Genomic DNA, 8,381 nt, shown 5'->3' with positions numbered 1-8,381 from the left:
GAAGAGCCAATTCAAGAAGAGATTAGATACGAAACCGAGGAAGAAGACGAGGCAACTTACGAGCAAGACACCGAATCGGAGGAAGAGTTAGCATTCACTATGGCTAACATTGATGAAATTCCCATGGGAGAATGGAAGAAGAGGATGCGCGACGACCATGGCCCCGGACTTGTGCAACCCGCAATTCCCGCAACTGCCACCTTTGAGCTAAAATGTCATATTCTAGCTTCACTCAAGGAGATACCTTTCTACGGGAAAGATCATGAAGATGCCTACAAACATTTGGATGAAGTCAATGATGTTGCTGATTACTTCAACATTCCAAATGTCACCCGCGAAACTCAGCTGCTTCGGATGCTTCCGGTAACTTTCAAGGGTGCTGCTAAAGACTGGCTCAAATCACTTCCTCCCGGGTCAGTCACTACTTGGGCCAGAATGAAGGAAGAATTTATAGATCACTTTTGCCCACCATCAAAGATAGCCAAGCTCAAGAAGGCCATTGCAAATTTTGAACAACAAGTTGGAGAGTCGTTATATGAAGCATGGGAGAGGTACAAAAGTCTGCTACGAAATTGCCCACACCATGATCTAAATAGCCAACAAGAAGTGTCCATCTTTTATGATGGAGTCAATGTTACGACCCGGTAGCTGCTAGACTCACAAGGCCCACTTACGAAGAAGCCACCCCCGGTGATCAAAGAATTAATTGAAGAATTCTCTAAACACTCTAGAGAATACCACAACCCAAGGAATGATGTCACGAGGGGAGCCGCATATGCTGCTACTGAAGAATTATCCGCGGTCATGGCCATGTTAAAAACCATGGATAGAAGAATGGATAAAATGGATCAAACGATCCATGCCATACGGGTGGGTTGTGAGAATTGCAATGGACCTCACCTCACTAGAGATTGTGATTTGGATGAGCACGGCAACAAAAAGGCACAAGCATGCTATTCGAGCGGTGACCGGTATGATGAAGACTGGCGAAAACAGAAGAAGGAGTGGCTGCCTTATGAAGAGTACAAGAAGGCCAAGGAGGAGAAGTATAGGCAAAAAGGGAGAGGATTCTACCAAAAAGAGGAGCCGGTGCAAGAGAAGAAGCCAAGCTTGGAAGAGATGCTAACTAAATTTGTGGCTGCTTCCGAGAAAAGACACAGTGACCACGATGCTGCTATCCAAGAAACAAGAACAATGCTCAGGAATCAGCAAGCATCCATCCATAATATAGAAACTCAGCTTGGGCAACTCGCTCAACAACTAAACCAAAGGTCACCGGGTGAGCTTCCTAGCAAAACCGAGAACAACCCACGAGGCGCGCAAGTGAACATTATTACCACAAGAAGTGGGAAGGTTATTACTCCCCTGGCCCCCATTCGTACTGAAGCGAATAAGGACTCACAGAAGGAAGGAACGGAAGCACGAGCTGAAAACCAACATGCACAATCTGAGAGTCCTACTCGCCGAGTAGGACCGATGGACTCGGCGAGTACATCTGAAAAAACGTATAATCAGCCACCCTTGAAACCATACCAGCCTCCAATGCCGTACCCAGCCCGAGCCAAGAAGGAGAAGCAGGAAGAGGAGTATCAGAAGTTCCTTGATCATATTAAAACTCTTCAAATAAACATTCCTTTCATCGAAGCTGTCATGCAAATTCCCAAGTATGCAAAGTTCCTTAAGGAACTCCTCACTAATAGAAGAAAGATGGAAGAGGTGCAGAAAGTAGTATTGAATGAGAATTGCTCCGCCGCCATGCTAAACAAACTACCAAAGAAGAAGGGTGATCCGGGGAGCTTAACTCTACCTTGCCAATTTGGCAACTTGGCAGCAATTCATGCTTTAGCTGATTCGGGAGCGAGTGTGAACCTTATGCCATACTTGTTCTTCAAAAAGCTGGACCTCCCGGAGCCAAGGCCAATTCGGATGGCAATTCATTTAGCAAACAAGACGGTTACTTTCCCAAGAGGCATATGTGAAGATCTATTAGTGAAAGTAGACAAGTTTGTCTTCCCGGCTGACTTCATCATTCTCGATATGGAGGCGGATCCGCAAGTACCAATCATCCTTGGAAGACCCTTCCTCAACACCGCTAGTGCCATCGTAGACATGAGAGACTCAAAGATCACATTGCGAGTTGGGGATGACTCAGTAACATTCGGGGTAGACCAAGCCATGAAGTACTCAAGGAGTAGTGACGACACGGCGTTCTCAATCGACATGCTTGACGAGTTATTGGAAGAAGACATACCTGAAGATTCCAGCAAGGTTGCAGCTTTGGAAGAAATGTTTGATCCAGAAAAAGATTTATTAGAAATTGAAAGACTGTTGGAGGAAGCAGAGTATGAAGAACTCAAAAACCAAGCTGAAAGCCCTACTCGCCGAGTAGACCCGATCTACTCGCCGAGTACACCTGAAGAAAAGTCAGCAGTCGCAAATGCCGCCATGAACTCGCCGAGTACCATACCTGCACTCGGCGAGTCCGCCACTATGCACACTAAATTGGAGCTCAAAACACTGCCTAACCATCTGGAATACGCCTTTCTGGAAGAAGGAAATCAAAAGCCAGTAATTATAGCCTCAGATCTCTCCAAGACAGAAAAGGAAGAGCTTGTACGGGTACTGAAGAAAAGAAAAAAAGCCATCGCATGGAGCATCTCCGACATAAAGGGAATAAGTCCATCCTACTGCTCTCATAAAATAAACTTAGAAGAAGGAGCCAGGCCGGTGGTGCAACATCAAAGAAGATTAAACCCGAACATGCAAGAAGTCATCAAGAAGGAGGTGGTAAAGCTTTTGGATGCAGGAATCATCTACTCCATCTCCGATAGCCCATGGGTGAGTCCGGTCCAGGTGGTGCCCAAGAAAGGAGGAATGATGGTCATTACCAACGAGAAGAACGAGTTAATTCCAACGCGAACGGTAACCGGTTGGCGAGTGTGTATCGATTATCGCAAGCTAAACGATGCCACTCGCAAAGACCATTTTCCCCTTCCTTTCATAGACCAAATGTTAGAGAGACTTTCGGGCCATAGCTATTATTGCTTCTTAGACGGGTTTTCCGGGTATTTCCAAATACCCATAGACCCAATGGACCAAGAAAAGACCACCTTTACATGCCCCAGTGGGACCTTCGCCTATAGACGCATGCCATTTGGCCTATGCAATGCACCTGCGACATTTCAAAGGTGCATGACCGCCATATTCCATGATATGGTGGAGAAATTCATGGAGGTCTTTATGGATGACTTCTCTGTATTTGGATCTTCTTTTAATGACTGCCTCACAAATCTTGACTCGATGCTTGCTAGATGTGAGAAAACCGACTTGGTCCTAAATTGGGAAAAGTGTCATTTCATGGTCAAGGAGGGTATAGTATTGGGACATAAAGTCTCTAAAAAGGGAATTGAGGTGGATCGGGCAAAGATAGACACCATCGCTAAATTACCCCCGCCAACTAATGTGAAGGGCATTAGAAGCTTTTTGGGACACGCAGGTTTTTACCGGCGTTTTATTAAAGATTTTTCTAAAATTACGAAACCTCTAACACAATTATTATTAAAAGATGCACCCTTTAATTTCACGAAAGAGTGTTTAGAGGCATTTGACTTTTTAAAAGAAAAATTAACTAATGCCCCAATCATTATAGCACCAAATTGGAACTTACCCTTCGAGATCATGTGTGATGCGAGTGACTATGCACTAGAAGCGGTCCTTGGACAAAGGGTTGACAAGCATTTTCAACCCATTTATTATGCAAGCAAGACCTTGAATCCTGCCCAAGAGAATTATACCACTACTGAAAAAGAACTGTTAGCCGTAGTTTACGCTTTCGATAAATTTCGCCCTTATTTGGTTTTATCTAAAACCACTGTTTTTACTGACCACTCGGCTATCAAGTATTTGTTTTCCAAACAGGATGCCAAGCCAAGACTAATACGATGGGTGCTGCTTCTTCAAGAATTCGATATAGAGATACGAGATAAGAAAGGAATGGAGAACGTAGCGGCCGATCATTTATCTAGGCTCGAGAACCCGGCATTGCAAGAAGATAAGGATGGAGACGACTTCCCGGATGAATATATTATGGTGTCCGTGGGAGAGGAACCATGGTTTGCGGATATAGCTAACTATTTAGCTACCAATTACGTCCCGAAGGATTATAGTAGTCAGCAAAAGAAGAAATTCTTTTCGGAGATCAAATATTACTTTTGGGACGATCCATACCTCTTCCGAAGCTGCGCGGACGGGATTATAAGAAGATGTGTGTTCGGAAAGGAGAGTCGAATAATACTAGAGCAATGCCATAGCGGACCCACGGGAGGACATCATGGAGCACACTATACCGCGAAGAAGATCTTTGACATTGGGTTTTATTGGCCTACAATCTTCAAAGATGCAGCCCAATATGTCAAAGAATGTGATGCTTGCCAAAGGGTGGGAAACATTTCCTCCCGTAATGAAATGCCACAACATAGCATTCAAGTGTGTGAGGTGTTCGACGTGTGGGGCATAGACTTCATGGGGCCATTCCCCACATCCAAAGGAAACAAGTACATTCTCGTGGCGGTAGATTATGTGTCAAAATGGGCGGAGGCGCAGGCTTTACCTACAAATGACGGACGGGTAGTGGTACGGTTCTTGAAAAGACTATTCTCCCGGTTTGGTGTTCCAAAGGCCCTAATTAGTGACCGTGGTACACACTTTGCCAATGATCAATTGGACAAGGTGCTCAAGAAATATGGGGTGACCCATAAGTTCTCCACATCATACCACCCGCAAACGAGTGGGCAAATGGAAGTTACCAATCGAGCTTTGAAGCGTATCTTGGAGAAGTCAGTGGGAAGCAATCGCAAGGAATGGTCGGATAAATTGGATGACACGCTATGGGCGTTTTGTACCGCTTTCAAAACACCAATTGGTACTACACCATATAGGTTAGTTTATGGAAAGCAATGCCATTTACCGGTTGAAATCGAGCACAAGGCATATTGGGCGCTAAAAAGATGTAACTTTGACATGGAAGAAATGAAGACCAACCGCTTAATGCAAATGAATGCCCTTGAAGAACTACGAAATGAAGCCTATTCTAGCTCGTGGCTTTATAAAGAAAAGACCAAGAGATGGCATGACCTAAGAATCAAAAGCAAAGACATCCATGAAGGCCAAAAAGTACTACTCTTCAATTCCCGCCTAAAACTCTTCTCGGGAAAACTTAAATCAAGGTGGGATGGTCCATTTGTGGTCAAGACGGTGTTTCCTCATGGGGCTATTGAATTGATCTCGAGAGATGGCACGCCATTTAAAGTCAATGGCCATCGAGTGAAGAAATATGAAGACGGAGTCTCCCGCAATGAAGGAATGGAGGAGCTCCTGCTGTGCGGAATCGCAAAAACATAAAAGGGGCGGAGTCCAGCTAATGACTCCATCAAAAGAAGCGCTTCTCGGGAGGTAACCCGAGCTTCACGTTTGCATTTTCTTTTCCTTTCTTTATTTTTCGTATTTTTTTCATTTCTCTTCATTCATTCTACTTCTCTAAGTGCTTGAGGACAAGCTCTACTGAAAGTGTGGGGTGGAAAGGCTAAAATAAAGGAAATCACATAGTAAAATTGGCAAAAACTTAAAATTTTTCAATCTGAGACATATACTCGGCGAGTATATCGGCTATACTCGGCGAGTAGATGCTCGTATACAGCCAAAACTTCATAACACGCGTCCGTACTCGGCGAGTATATCCATTATACTCGGCGAGTAGACGGTTTAAACCCAGTAAAATAAAATCTGTAAAAAAATTGCTTTTGTTCAACACTTCACCCCCATACTCGCCGAGCATTATCTCTCAGCCGCCTCCTAAGAAGTTCCTCAAGATCTAGTCAATTTTCTTCCAATTTCTCTTAATTCAAGCACCAAGGTAACATTTTTACTCTTTAATTTCATGAAAGGTCCAATCTTTGCCATCTATTTCCCCATATTTGGTAGATTTTCGGATTTGGGGAGTTTTTCACAATTTCTAGGGCTTTGATTTACTCATGAATTAGAGGATATTTGGTGTAATTTCTTCAACATATGTGGTTAGATACACAATTACGACAAACCCCTATGGATAAATTGGACTAATTCGCAGACTACACAGTTTCGATTTCGAATCTGTCCGAGTGTTCATACTACTCGGCGAGTATGCTCGCGTACTCGGCGAGTAGGTCCCACAAAGATGAAAAATTTTCTGTTTTAATTATGGGGTGTTGTTTGTTGTTGTGTTTTTGTTATGTTTATACAGGGAGCATGGCAAGGAGAGGACAATCATCAAGAGGAGGAGGCCATGGTGATATGCCATGGTTATCTTTTCAACATATAACCTCCAAATCTTCAAAAACCAGAGCTTTAAACAGAGTGGAAGCTTTACGACAGAAGGAAATTCATTTGCCCACGGCAGTAGATTGGGGTTGGATGGGAAATGTTGGTCTGGAAGAGGAGCTCACACCATACTTAGTGAAAGACTGCAATTTGGGCTATACCACCATCACTTGTGATGGTTGGTTACAATTATTTAAAATCCAAGAGCCCGTCTATGCGGAGCTATGTTGGGAATTCTTTGCTACCATCTCGTTCCGAGGTGGTAACGAGTTTTTCAACCCAAATACGATTTCGTTTTCTTTAGGGGGAGAGCTGCGACAATGCAGCATGGTGGAGTTGTCTTGGCGGTTGGGAATTTATGACCAAGACGTAGCGATGACAGACTATTTTGAAGCCTTCTTGGAAAACACCTACAAAGAACTTCCCGAGGGGGTGGTGGCGTCGACTTGGTGGAGTACAATTGCAAACCGGATCTATATACCTTCTACTGCTCAAGAAGGTCATATTCGTTCGCCAATCCATCGACTTATTCACCGGTTCGTCGCGAGCACAATCAACATGCGAAAGGATGGGGATAAAGTCCCCACCCTTGATCTCTTTTATATGTGGAGTATCATCACCCCCGATGTTTTCTGCAACCTTCCATATTGCATCACTAAATTTCTTGCGGAGGGAGCGGTGAAGGAAAAAATCAACTCAAAGATCAATGGGGGTATGTTCATCACGCGGCTCGCGCGATCATTTGGGATTTTGGAATTACCGCAAGCCCAAATGCTAACGGTTATCCACCCTCCTCCGTTCAATACGGCACTCTATAGGAGGGCTCGGATAGTGGAAAATTTTGGTGACTCCTTCACTATTCCGAATGAGGACGAGCCGGTGGTCCCCGAGGAGCCGGGAAGGCGGGTTAGGCCGAGGAACGAGCGGGTACGTGAAGACCCACCGGTGATTCCGGTGGAGGATAACGAAGGGTGGAATCAAGTGGAGTATCGGCGATACTTGGATGATATAGGGCAAGGAGTCAATTACACCAATCAATCCTTTGATTATCTTTTCCAACAAATGCATATTGCCCCGCGGCCGGGACCCGGTTATCCGTACATAATGAATTGGGACGAACGGATGCAACGAAGGGGTGGAGAAGGTGGAAGTGGAGCTGGAGGAGCCGGGATGGACGAGGAGGAATGAAGATTTTATTTTTATTTGTTTTGTTTGTTTGTGATGTTTGTTTTAAAGACAATTATGATCTTGTGAACTTGGTGAAGTGGTTTGAATTTTAGTGTTACTGTTAGTTTTCTTTTCAGGTATTGAAGCTAGGATGCATGCTATTTAGGAATGGTCAAGCGAGGAATGAGATCCTTTAGGAATGCTTATGGAGTTTTGTTCCTAGGATTGAGTCCGTACTAATCGAGAATTTATTAAAGTGTTGCTGTTTAGAGAGTTCTTGGAGAGTGCATTTATATTTGCATGACAACACTAGAGTAAAGAGAGCCAGCACTTAGACAATTTCTGGAATTACATGCTCTACTCGCCGAGTGCACTAATACTACTCGGCGAGTACATCTGCTTCTGTGCGATCTGCTTGTCCGATACCTCCTACTCGCCGAGTTTACTAGCCTACTCGCCGAGTATCCTGCTGTAGGAGGATTTATTGATTCGTTCTGGTTATTGTTTATGCGCCATTCATACGTTCTTTATGCACTACTACTGAGACTTGTGCAACAACCAATTTTCCTTGGAGTTTTCGAGCTATCAACCACACGAGACATATGACACCCGTGCCATGGATGAGCTGTTCCCATGGTTAAAGTCACTAGAAGATGGAGTTGGGGACGAGAGTGTCAACCTAGCGACTGCTACCCCAGGGGAGTTTGTTCCAACTTTCTCTGTATTTATATTTTTTTGTTGTTATAATATGCAATGAGGGCATTGCATAAAATAAGTGTGGGGTAGGGGGTTAGTCACATCTTAGAACACTTAGAATCTTAATTTAGGCTAATTTTTAACTTGTTGAATATTTAAAATGC

General features: G+C 44.1%; 1 non-coding gene across 1 annotated transcript; it reads right to left on the bottom strand.

Moving 5' to 3' along the window:
- Window positions 1-483: 483 nt before the first annotated feature.
- On the bottom strand, window positions 484-590 carry LOC145003598 (small nucleolar RNA R71). Its single transcript, XR_013662052.1, has one exon. It is a non-coding gene; the product is annotated as a small nucleolar RNA R71 (small nucleolar RNA).
- Window positions 591-8,381: the final 7,791 nt, after the last annotated feature.

This window comes from Lactuca saligna, chromosome 6 (assembly GCF_052625555.1).
Source record: "Lactuca saligna cultivar CGN05327 chromosome 6, ASM5262555v1, whole genome shotgun sequence".
NCBI classification, from domain to species: Eukaryota; Viridiplantae; Streptophyta; class Magnoliopsida; order Asterales; family Asteraceae; genus Lactuca; species Lactuca saligna.
This window is presented reverse-complemented; position numbering and strand designations above follow the sequence as displayed.